Source organism: Rhea americana, unplaced genomic scaffold (genome assembly GCF_003343005.1).
Source record: "Rhea americana isolate MKP2758 unplaced genomic scaffold, rheAme1 scaffold_169, whole genome shotgun sequence".
NCBI classification, from domain to species: domain Eukaryota; kingdom Metazoa; phylum Chordata; class Aves; order Rheiformes; family Rheidae; genus Rhea; species Rhea americana.
In genome coordinates this window covers 999,029-1,011,280 of record NW_028185805.1, presented here as the reverse complement: position 1 = coordinate 1,011,280, position 12,252 = coordinate 999,029, and the positions used below count along the sequence as shown (strand labels likewise).

Genomic DNA, 12,252 nt, shown 5'->3' with positions numbered 1-12,252 from the left:
AGGACCTTAAACTTTAAAAAGTGCATTAGAAACTTCAGATTCAAGCAAGACTTTGTGATTGTTTTCTATGTGTGAAATAGCCTCAACTTTTCAGATCTGAGGATGTACTGGGCTGCTGTTTTTATTTTCTGCTTTCCTTCTCTGTCTCTGCATTGCAGGCAGGATGGTGACAAGGAAGAGGGTGAATCATGAGGGAAGTAGATGAATTTGTTTGGGATTCCCTTTTAATCCGGATTTGGATGTTGATGCTTAGAAAAACTCTGTGCAGTGACAGCACAGCTGTGTATAAGTGGTGGCACAAAACAGTGATTCATTCAGCAGTCCTGCAAAGCCGGTAACCATGGTGTGCCTTTGAAAGGAGACGTGGAACATCAATTCTCTACTTTCCAAACTAGTTGCTTTCCTGAGAACTAACAAAATTGAGTTCAGGGCAAGAAAAGTTCTAAATTATCTCTTTAGTCTCCAATATTTTTCAAAAGAAATAGAAAAAAGGCTTATTCCTCACTTTGAAGCAAATAATCACTGGGACTAGATTTATTTCAGAGCATTGCTATGAACATGTCTGTTCAAGGTAGAAGATAGTACTGCTTGAACAACTCTTCCATTCGCTGGTGTGTGTATCATCTTGGTCACTGTGCCTTGAGAAATGCCTGGATGGAAAAAAAAAGCACATTTCTTAAAGCCTCACTCAATACTTTATTAATGCTTATAAAAAAAGATTAAAAATGAGTATAAGATTTGTAAAATTAAACCACAGATGTACTTGATGTAGTCCTCTAACACAGTAAAACTGTGTTCTATACACAGGACACCAACTTAAGCCAGTGGAAGTTGCATGTGTTGTACATGAGGTCATTATAGGGCCACTGCATAGTGAACAAGTTCCTTGGCTTTTTGGACAAGTTCAAGTRTTGAGTCATTTTAATATCTTCTCTCAAAGTGACCTTTATTAGGGGGGAATACCATACTGTGATGGAGTGACGGATTTGAAACGGCCCTTTTCCTGTTTAATAGCAAAGACTTCTAAACTTCACTGTGGGTTTATCTCAACAGGAATGAAAAGCTGCTTTAGARGGTGGAAGCTAACAAGTTATGTGCTGTGCACAGACAGGTGAACGCACACGCATGCACATACCCTCATATGTATACCCACATATACTCTTTTTCAGCCCCACTAATCARGATGAACCTTGTGAAAGCAGAATGGTATCAGAATCACAAAACCCACAGGTGGTAGAACAGAAGGGAGAGGAAAGACATTTTATAAAAGACATTTATTAACCATGAACTAAGTTTAAAATCATTGAAGCTACCCCAGTGGCCCTAATTGAAAGCTCTGCTAGTAGTGCGATTTTCAGAGCTCTCTTCAAGGACTGTTTCTGCTCCTGAGCTGAAACACATGAGCTGAAGCTGACTGTGTTATATTTTGACAACCCATTTAAATTAAAGGAATTTATTTGCTAATCCTCTAGGGGGAAGGGAGTGTAAATTAGAGGAACTAAGAGCATGCGATGGAGAGAAAAAATCCAGGTTTCTAATTTATAGTGACCTTCAGGAATCACCATAAACCTTTACCACCCTCAAATGAACATTTCATTCCATTCTTGAGATAAGTTTCAATGTGTGTAAAATATTGGACACTTTTTATATGTCCAAATGCAAATCAAGCTCTRTTGAAAGTCATGACCTGAGATGTACATTTAAAATTTGTCTCTTAATATATTCTTTTGCCATGTGTGCTTGGATGATATAATCCCTGTGTAACTGTCTCTTCCACCTCATGACACGGGAAATACTCCAAGCAATTATATGCCTCAACAATATGCAACGTGATTTCATTCTTTCACTCTATTGAACTATCTGCCCACCTAAACGTGTGGGACTGAGGAATCACCATGAAATTGGACCTGATAGGATGTCAGGAAAAAAATCAAGAAGGATTAAAAAATACAGTAGCCATACTGTATTTCAAACTGGTAGGCAGGATTTTTTCTGCAAAAAAAATGTTTTTTTTTTTTTTTTYTTTTTTTTTCTCCAGATAGCCAGGTCAGACATTTTACATCCTGTGTTGTGAAATACCAAATTCTCAGCTTTGGAGTTGCCCTAGGATAGGATTTCTCCCTGGCTTTTACTTTTCGCTTGTGCTTTCAACTTCCATAAAGCACTCTCTTTGATCTTAGTGCCTTGCTCTGCCCCTTTTGGCTCCTAATGCTTTGTCCTCTGCTTTTAGTTACTTATATTTTTTCTGTTCATAAACCTGGTTTCCCTTTCCTTCTGTTCTGACAAACCTGTCTCTCACTGCTCAAGTTTTCATTATTTAATAGGATTCTTTCTCCTCTTCTGCCACCTGGGTCTCATCTCTCTAGTTCTTATTCATTCCTCTTTMAAAGGTTTGTTTTTCTGTTTCCAGTCCTCTACTGTTGGACTCACCTTTCTTTCTTTATTAGAAAGTTCTGGCTCAGGAAGGCTCAGCAGCCTGTCAGGGACCAAGTGAGCTCCTGATAACTGCATCTTACAGTCCTAGAACTGTTCAGATTTACTCCAGAATCCAAAACTCCTTGAGGACCAAGCTGGTGGTGACAGGTCACCCAAACAATGCCCTCTGCTTCTTCTAACAGCCTCAGTCTTGAAGAGAGAGAGGTGAGAGATGTTCTGTGTCACATTGCAGATCTGATTTGCAAGCCGTGAGGCTCCTACATGAGAAGATCTGATGGCTTTCCATACCATTTGTGTCTTGAGAATAGTGTGAAAGCAGGAAATAAAAGCTGCAAGAGCAGACCTTTCACTGGGCCACTTCACTGGCCCAGATTTTCCACTGGACAGCAATGGCTATCTGGAGTTTTCTGCATCAAGCTTAAGAAAAATCTCTACAGAACCAGAACTGGTTATTGAGGGCCTAAGTATTCCTTCTCACTCCCTTCTTCATGCAAAGCTGAGAAAAGGCAAATGTAGTTAAAGCTGTTAGAGAGACATATAGGTATATAAAGGGGTGTTTTAACCCTATGCCTGTTCAAGATAATGTTGAGGAGAGAGAAAGAGCCTTTCCTCTTTTCAAAGCTTTGAAGAATAAATATCCTAAAATAAAACTCCAGAAGAGACAGTAAGCCTGATGCAAGACTGCTATATCTGGCATTAGCATACCAAAATCACTGGCATGTGTCCTATGTTTGAAGTTTGTCTGTTCATTAGCTGAATCACTCTATTTTGATAGTGCAGTGGTTCAGCATTGTTATAACACCTTCTCACTCGAACTCTGCAAGCCCTGTTTGAAAGACAGTAAGCCTTTCTTTCAGGTGGCCAGGCAAGGAAAGCAAAATGAAAGCTGTTGGTGGGTAAAAGGAATAATAATAATAAAAAAAGCAGAATAAGAGAGTGATATTTTTCAGAGCCACACTGGGAATGCTGCAGGAATTCTAAAGAATACATCCAAGGTGAAAGGGAAGAGGAATATTTTTTGGCTGGAGTTAGTGTAAACAATTTCAGTGCAAGTACCAAGGGGAGGCCTCTTTTTACAGAGGCTTAGGTAATGGACATGGCTGCAGGGCAACAGGAGGTACCTTCTTTTTTTGTTCTTTAAGGCTTGTCTATCTATATAACACAACCAGAAAACTTCATTTCTGCATGGAAAATGCCACTTAAGAATCAAGACATTGGTCCCTTATTCAGAAACTTGATACTTTCCCAGCTATTCTCTCAAGTCATTTTTGTCAGTGAAGTCTATTTTAACTGCATGTGCATCTTTTTATTTTCTGAAGCAGGAAATATTAATCACTAAATCTGATTGGTCTCACTGCTGCTTACCCCAGGGCAGCTTTTTTAGCTTATGAAAACTGATGTCAGTTGACATTGTCATCCACATGACTTGATGAGTAAGAAGCTGGAGTTGAGCTATTTCCATTTTAACTAGACAATAAGACAGAGAAGCTGATAAACACTGAGGTAGGGTAGATTTCAGCAGGGAGGTTTTATGAAATGAAGTTTTCTCATTGGGCTCATACCCGTCCTGTTACTGGAAGTGGAAGAGCTTATGTTCATCCTTTTCATGTTTTTGTTAAGAGGTGCCATCAAAAGACAGGAGAAGACTGTGCAGCCAACTGAAAAAAATTAGAGGGGGAAAGGCTTATTATTATACAAAGTCCCTCCTCCCACTTTTACAGAGGTGTTCTCGATCCTTTCAAAGCAGTATCCCTTCAAGAAAAGAAAATACWGTTAACTTGAGTCATATAGAGAAGAAATTACAACAGTTCATCTTTTATGTAAATATTTTAGTCCATTAATGCCGTTACTATTTATCTAATACCAACAGAGTGCTAGGGGCTTTCCTGATCACAAACTCTGTGCCCCAATGGGTATGAGTGATACATGCAAGAGGATATGTGAGTAGGCATCTAATTAAAGTGCTGGCCTGTGATTAAGGAGATTGACACTTAGCTCCCGTTCTGCTACACATTCTGTGTGGCTGGGTAAGTCAGGCTAAATACACTGTTCAAAGTTGCTCAGCACTGAGCTTTGAGATGTGAGACCTGATCTCTCAGTGCATTACTTTTCCTGCTGTAAAAGAGAAACCACTACACTTTGTCTCTGTGTCTTTGGATTTCAGAAGGGGTCAGGAAATACATCTCCTCACATAGAGAAGGACTGCTTAGTATATTGGGACATGGTCTCATTAGAGGTCTCAGTACACTGCTACAGTATGAAACCTCAATAAATGCATTTCTTCCTCTGTCTGAACACTTTTTGATTTTATTCATTCAGTTCCACAAACAAGCAGTGACATTTTATCTGTATTTTTGAAAAGTTTTTTTCTTCCTTTTAGAAACATTCTTTTTTTCTTTTTTTAATTTTCCTTTGAAGGATGAATATTTGAAATTAAACAGATGGAAAAAGAAAGRGAAAGCTGAATGATAGGGTCAAGGGTTACAAGGTTTAGTGCAATGTTTATTGTAATTTCTTCCAACTTTTTTGCCCACATGGTATCCTGTGGGTATCTTGGAGAGGAGCTTGAATGGAAAGCCAGGCAGAGTTGATTKCTTGGTTCGCGTGGGTACAGCTGTAGAGGAAAATTCCCTACACCTAACTGCCTAAGCAGGCAATACTTTCTGCTCTCAATGGATGGGATTTTCTAAGCGGATGCGCACACTTATTCTCTAAAAGAGCCTCCAAAGAGCTAGAGAAAAGAGGTTGATTTAGTCTAGAGGGTCTTCACTTCATGTGAAAGGGTCAAAGTTATGAACCTCTGTAGGGTCACTGCCACATGTCCACCCTTCAGAGAGAGCTCTCTCAGATGACGAAAGGAAGCATCAAGCTAAAGATAGGGTAGAAAGGGAGAAGTAACTGTTTCTTTTGTTATTTCTTCTCTACATCAGAGCAGAGGTAACGCAGGCATGGTGGTAGGATACCACCTCTCCCTTTTGAAAGAGCAGCAGGGCTAGTGACCATGAACTGGAAAGAGCTGCTCCACGTGCTCTGGGACCTCTCTGTACTCCACTGGTGGCAAAATGTCAGGCAAGGGGTTGCCTGAGTTTGAATTTTGCACAGCCTTTTCTGATGCCAGGTGCCTGCAGGCCTTGCTATGAACTGCAGCAGACCTTAAAGATCCTGAGGCTCAAGGTCTTCAATAGACTTTTGGTCATCTTCCACACCCGTGCCAACCCCAGAGAGATTACTTGCTTGCACAGCTGGGGGGCACTGGGCCGGGGCCAGGGCCAACCTGCCTGGGACACACTACCTCTGCACACCTCTAGGGACCTTGGCTGCCAGAGCTGAAGGAACATTTGTGAAGTCCTTGGGTGTGTATTGCAGTTCAGAGTCTGGCTTAGCCCTATATAAAGAAAAGGCCCAGCAAAAATGTTTGTTTTGGGATCCCTACCCTTAGTGCAACCATGCGGTTTTGGTCTGAGTATAATACCTGTAGTTTTGTCTAACTTACGGGGGCAGACATAATCCTCTTTTACACAGAGATAGATGCACGTACAGGCACACATGGGCAAATGCAAAGAGCTCTCTGAGGAAGGTAGGCCATCACATGGCGAATCCTGCATGCTGGTAGCCCACACTGAGTCCAGCGGATGAATAAAGAAAGAAGTGCTGGCTTCTGACTGTGCCAGTCTCTTAACCTTTACGATCATTAACAACTTCTCCCTTCCATTGGAAAAAAAGCCAGCAGTTCCTGCATCTTTTGGAGACACAAGCAATGTATTTAGCACCACAAATAAGTTCATAATTTGACAGGCAAAATGYCCAGAAAAGTGAAAGTAGAGTTCTCCCTTCAAGGGCCTGAATATCTTAGTGATTCTTTCCTTGTTTTGCAAATGCTATTTCCTTTTTATTTAATCACAGGTTCAGGTCAAAACACTCTTCAAAATATCATGCCCTGTCCAAGCACATTTTCTTAACCTTAAGGATGCTAGCAGTTTCCTGCTTTGCCAGCCAAAACAAACACAACCCAGAAACGCCCACGCTTGTCCAGAGCAGTCACCAAGTAGCTCTCATTTTTAATTTGCCTAAAGATGGATGYACCTAGTTTTTTTTCCTTATGTGCAAAGCAGCATCTATAGGATTGGCATAGCAAGTATTTGGGAAGCCGTATTTGCTGTGAAACTCATCAGAAGGAATTAGCTACAGTAAATGAACAATAACTTTGGACAGCAGGGCTATGAAAAGAACTGAGGCTGATAAAGGCAGTATGCAGGCAGAATATTTAAACCCTTTGAAAATGAAATAATGCTTTGTCTTTCCCAAATGCCTCTCAGCAAAGGAGTCCAATGGGTTTTCACACGGGCCAGGAAAGCCGTTGACATCCCAGGGCAAACCCTGCCCGCCCCTAGGGTCCATGTGGGAGAGGAACCTTTGGGTGCTCCCTCCAGGCTGAACTAGGAGGACAGGACTGCTTGCCTTYGCCAAGCCACTCTCTGCAGGACCATCACAGCTGGCAGTCTGATCCGGCAGAAACATGGTGCTTCTGCCCAGCTGGTATTCCAGTGCTCTCCTCATCTAGGGCAGTGATTCACGGGGACAGAATAATGTATCCCAGCCTTTGATGTCTTTCTGTGGAATTGCTGTGGMATCCAATAAAAGGGAAAGTTGCGGTATTTGCTTCAGTCACAGTAAGTGAAATTTGGACTAGATATAGGGGAAAAAGTCCACATAAGAGTGGTTCAGCACTGCAGCAGGTGCCCAGAAAGGCTGTGGACTCTCCAGCCTTGGAGACAGTCAAAATTTGACTGGACAGAGCAACCTGTCTAAGGTTAAGGTTAGTCATGCCTTGAGCAGGAGGTTGGACAGGAGACATCCAAAGGGCATTTCCAGTCTCAATTGTTCCAGGGATGCAGGACAGGCAAGGATCAGAGGCACCTCTTTGTCCTTCTTTTCTCTTCCCAGTACATACTTTTTCATTTGACATGTGGGTTCTCTTCTGCTGGGAAAACAACGTTTGAAGGTAACTGCTCACTCCACATATACATCTGTTTTTTAGGAACTCACATCGTGGGGGCAATACTATACAAATTTTGCAAAATGAAGTGACTTGCTCAAGATCATGTAGTACGTTGGTAGCAGAGCATAACTACATATAGGGAATCTGAGCACCTAATGTCTTGTAGTCAGAGGACACACTCCTTATTCCTCTGAGGAAAGGAAAAGGACATTTTTTTGTGGTCAGTTTCCATGAGGAACTTGTTGCCATGGTGAGATTCCAGTTGTGATTATAATATATAAACTTTCTGAAATTCACATTTCTGAAACACACTTCTAAAATACACATTTAGAGTGGCAAAAAATATTTAACCTTAAAATTATCCCCAATCAATCAGATTAAAGGGAGAAAAATAACATATTTAATTTTGCTTCGTACTCATCTGGGAGGCAATGGACTCCAGCCTTTTTCATTAATATTTAATAAAATCTTTATTAATTTTATTAAATAGAAGATTTTGTCTCTGATTTATACCTACTTCTTGGGTCCCGGTGGAACTTATCTCATGTGTTAGCAGCTTTTACATTTGCTCTTGGGATATTTTTTCTTCTTAACTCTATTTTTTCTCCTCTTCTCTCTTAAAAAAATGCAGCTTTTTGAAATGTAGTGTGTTGAAAGCAATGAATATAAGAGAAGTTAGCCAGGCTGCAGAACAAAGACATCACTGCAATCAGGATATCTGTAAGAGTGAGCACCATGTGCTGGTTTAGTTGAAAAGAGACATGAATCTGCCTCTCCTGTAGTCCCCTGACAAGCTCCCCTGGAAGGGACTCAGTCCCTTGGGGCCCCACACAGTGATCATATGCCCYACTCAGCACAAGAGCTAGCAGGTGGCACTGCATAGTCCCTCCACTCCTCATCAGATTAATTGCATTGCAATTAATTAATCCTGCCRTGATGAGGTGCATGGCTGAGGTCACTGTTGCATGGGCGCTTTAGGGCTCTGGTAGTAAATACAAAACCAAGCCCAGCTGCCATGCAGCAGGGACTGGTATGGTTTCATGAAGGGGGCACCAATCCCTGTGGCAAAATCAGTGCCTGCTTTACTTATCCAGACCTGGGAGACCTGGGAATGGCCCTCTGGTGACTCCCAGCCCAGCCTGAAGTCCCAGTGAGGGATCCTAAACATTATCTGGGCCAGCTATATGGTAGATATTCGAACAGCTGGTATAAAGAATTTAAGATGAAGGGGGTGAGGGAAACCCTCCAAGGGGGTTTCATTTCTTGCTGGTGTGGGGCTGGTTGTGTGTGGTCGGGCAGAGGTGGGCACTTACTCATAGCCCCCAGCTGTTCTCTGACAGCAGCCGGGAGAAGAGCCCTCCTTTGCTGYAGCCACAGGTGCCAAGAGTCTTCTACCTCTGGCCCAGGGCAAGCAATAATTAGCTAATGAGTATGTTAATTTGCTACATTCTCTTAGTTCTCAAACTGACTTTTGGTTAATTTAATGACAAAACAGATTTGCTTCCTGGCTAGTTCTTGGCATTTATTTACTCTCATGAGGGAATAGCCAAGCTGCAATTGGAGGGGGAGGAGAGACCTTCCAGGCTGTGCTGCCCTAGAGATAACTAGGGGGATCAGAGCTGTCACAGACCATTGATCCTCCGTGGCGCAGTAAGTGGGTGCTTCCCAGCTTTGTTTTGGAGTGGCTGAGAGGCCACTGTGCTATGGCTTCTGAAGGCACTGGGGGTTGATGGGAAATGTTCTAATTTCCTGTTTCTCCCCAAGTGTTTTTTTTTTTTTTTTTTTTTTTTTTTTTTTATTAATATTTTTTTTTTTTTTTTTTTTTTTTTTATTTTTTTTTTTTTTTTTTTCCATCAAAGCAATTTTTGTATTTCATAAAAATGCAGAAATGGTGTCTTGCTGTTCTGAAATTTTTTGTTTTTCCTCCAGAGGTGTGGAATTTTCTAGCTTATGGATAACACAGGTCTTTGCTCAGGTTTCCAGGTCAGTGAGAAATTTTCAGTAGTCTAAGAAGAAAACTTTGTGACTTCTTCCCAGTTTCATTTGTGATACACACCATGCACAAGGAATGTACCTTCTGAGCTGAAAGATGAAGTTGAGGGAATGGTTCCGGATTTGCCTGCATGTAACAGTGATTAATTTGGCCAAAAGCCTGTGACAAGAGCAATCACAAATGAATTTTGAAGTTGATTGTATTATTCCATCACACAGAAAAGGCAAGCTACAGGCCTACTTTTCTTTCACAGGATATGATTAATTCCCATTGATTTAATCACTGCTGGTTAGGTGTCAGGCAGGGACAGAGCAGAGGAAGGATCCAACAGCAGAAAACCAAATATTATCTCTAATCCTAAATTTTCCTCGCTGGGAATCACTGAGAAGCCTTGACTACAGAATAATGTTCATACACTTAGTTTTTTTTCTTGCTGTAAACAGCAAAATATTTCATGAACAGAGCGGGGAATAAGGATAGYCAAGTCAAGACTCCAAGATTACTTCATTGTTTATGGTAAAGCAGAAAGTCTGGATTTGAGAGGTTGCTAGTATCATGCTGTAGGGGTCTGACAGAGCAAAAAAAAAATCTCTACCAAAATGAAAACACCTTTCCTGTAACAGAARTGCAACTGCCTGCACAATTATTGGCAGCTTGTGAAGCCTGTTTAATCAGTCACAGGGATAAAGAACAGAAATATTTCTAGATCCAGCGCTTTTCTGCAACTTCAGCTGTAGAACAGTTACTGCTCTAGAGAGCAGTATGACAATTCTCATATATTCTGCTCCTGCATATCCCCTGTTTCTTCTTGAGAACTATATTTTTTTCTCCAAACTAACATTGCCTATCAAGGACATCTAATCCCTATTCTTTGCTCTCAGGTGTTCATTCATGTGGTAAGAAAGACCACAGCTTAGCTGAGCTAAAGTGGTCTGATACTATAATTTTTTTTCTTCTAACTTTCCCTTTATTTATTTAATTATTTAAACATTCTACTTAGGATTAGAAACTTTCTTAGGAGATGTAATTCTCCCAAAATGGCCTTTCTATCAGAAAGGAAGAACAGGGGAAATCTTAGAAAGTTTGAAACTTCTTCTTCCAATAGTCTCTAATGAAATATTGCTTCAAAAAAGCCTGTAAAAATGTTTTATTTTGACATTTTCCAAATGAAACTTTTTGACCTTTTGATTCACAATGGCATTTTTCATTTTAAAAGTGGCCTAAAATAAAAGGAAACAAAGTTCAGCAAGAGAACTAAACACCCAGAGAATTAACTGTGCATTTCATTTGAGGTTGAACAGTTTATTTTGAATTACCCTATTGGAACACCCAAAATAATTTTCTGTAATCTGAATAATATTTCTTGATCWGTCAAGATAGGTCCAAAGTAATAAATGCATCCTTTCTACCCCTTAGCTTTAAGCTGAACACAGGGTAAGGCAAAGTGAACTTTTTTTTTTATTTGATTTGCAGTGATAACAAAACCTTAAATGACAAAAGCCACCAAAATTATTTTAATTTCTCTGTTTATTGAATTACAGTAGATCAGCTGCAAAAACACTTCAACAGCAGTCTCAGCCCTGTACTCTTTGCTTATACTAAAACTGCAGCCCCAGATCATGAGACAGAATAAAAAAAATCAGCGGACATTAAGCCCCGAAACCATCCAGCCGCAACTAAATTATTAAGCCAACAGGAGCTAACAGCTCTTTTGGAAGCATTATAATCTTCCACCTAAACACAATCCTGAGACCTTTATTTTTGCTACCCAAGTCCCGCATTACTGACCTGGCCTCCCCTAGCAGCTTCCCTGGAGCTCTTACCACATAGCGCTCGGTGCTATGGCTGCTGCCCATGTGCCCTGAGACTGGAGGCTAAAAATACCCTGTTTTACAAATGCTACCGCATAGCAGGAACATTTCTTTTTCCAAATGAAATCCCTGTGTACGGATTCTGTTACCGTCCCCCTCCTCGGCTAGCACATGCTATCTGAGATGAAGCAGGTCGGTGAAACCAYGACCTGCGGAGGGGCAGAAAAAAACTATTTCTGTCCCTGGGGCCAGAAATCCCCGTGAGGGAGAGTGACTGATGGAGACTCAGCAGTGCTTTTCTCCGGTGCCTCCTCGGGGGTTGCTCCCTCRGAGGTGTTGGCATCTGTTTCACTTCCCAGCTGCAGGGACAGCCCAGACTTGGCGAGAAGAGCCGACTGGTCCCTCAGATCCTCRTGGTGACGTCCCCTGCTCACCCCCTGACATTTGAGTTCTGGTTTCGTTCTCCTGCAGAGCGCAGTTGCCTGCACCCACTCTTTATGCGGAGATTGCTCTCCCTCTGGGAAACCTTTCCTTTCCCCGAGGGGGCGGGAGTGGCTCTGCAGGGCTCCTAGCAGGTGTCTAGGGCAGCATGTGGACAGAGCATGGCAGGAGCTTGTTGGAAGCCTGAGTCGGCGATACCATTCAGACACTTTGACTGTCCCCCCTTACCCTGTAAATCCAGTGCAATCTTATCAGCATGAGGAGAACTGCTTTTATTTATTTATTTGTTTTATCTGCCCATGAAATCAACATTTGACTTAGAGTCATTATATACATATATAAGTATTATATATATAGTTGTATGAAATATATATATGCCTTTATAAACAACAATGTATATAAATTTAAGAAGTTCAGCAACTTTGTGAAATGAAGAACACAAATGCCACTGTAATAGCCTGAAAAAAAGATGTKACATCATGCTAGCCCTTTCACGCTACTCTTTCATGTTTCAAGAGCTTCTGCAAAGAAGGGGCTGGATGACTTAAGAAGTCTGTGATGCGATATGGAGC

General features: G+C 41.3%; 1 long non-coding RNA gene across 1 annotated transcript; it reads right to left on the bottom strand.

Annotated features, from left to right (window-relative positions):
- Positions 1-433: 433 nt before the first annotated feature.
- LOC146598189 (uncharacterized) lies at positions 434-11,360 on the bottom strand. Its single transcript, XR_014895308.1, has 3 exons — positions 11,217-11,360; positions 3,999-4,094; positions 434-650 (listed from the first exon to the last, which is right to left on the bottom strand). It is a non-coding gene; the product is annotated as an uncharacterized LOC146598189 (long non-coding RNA).
- Between the last annotated feature and the right edge of the window lie 892 nt (positions 11,361-12,252).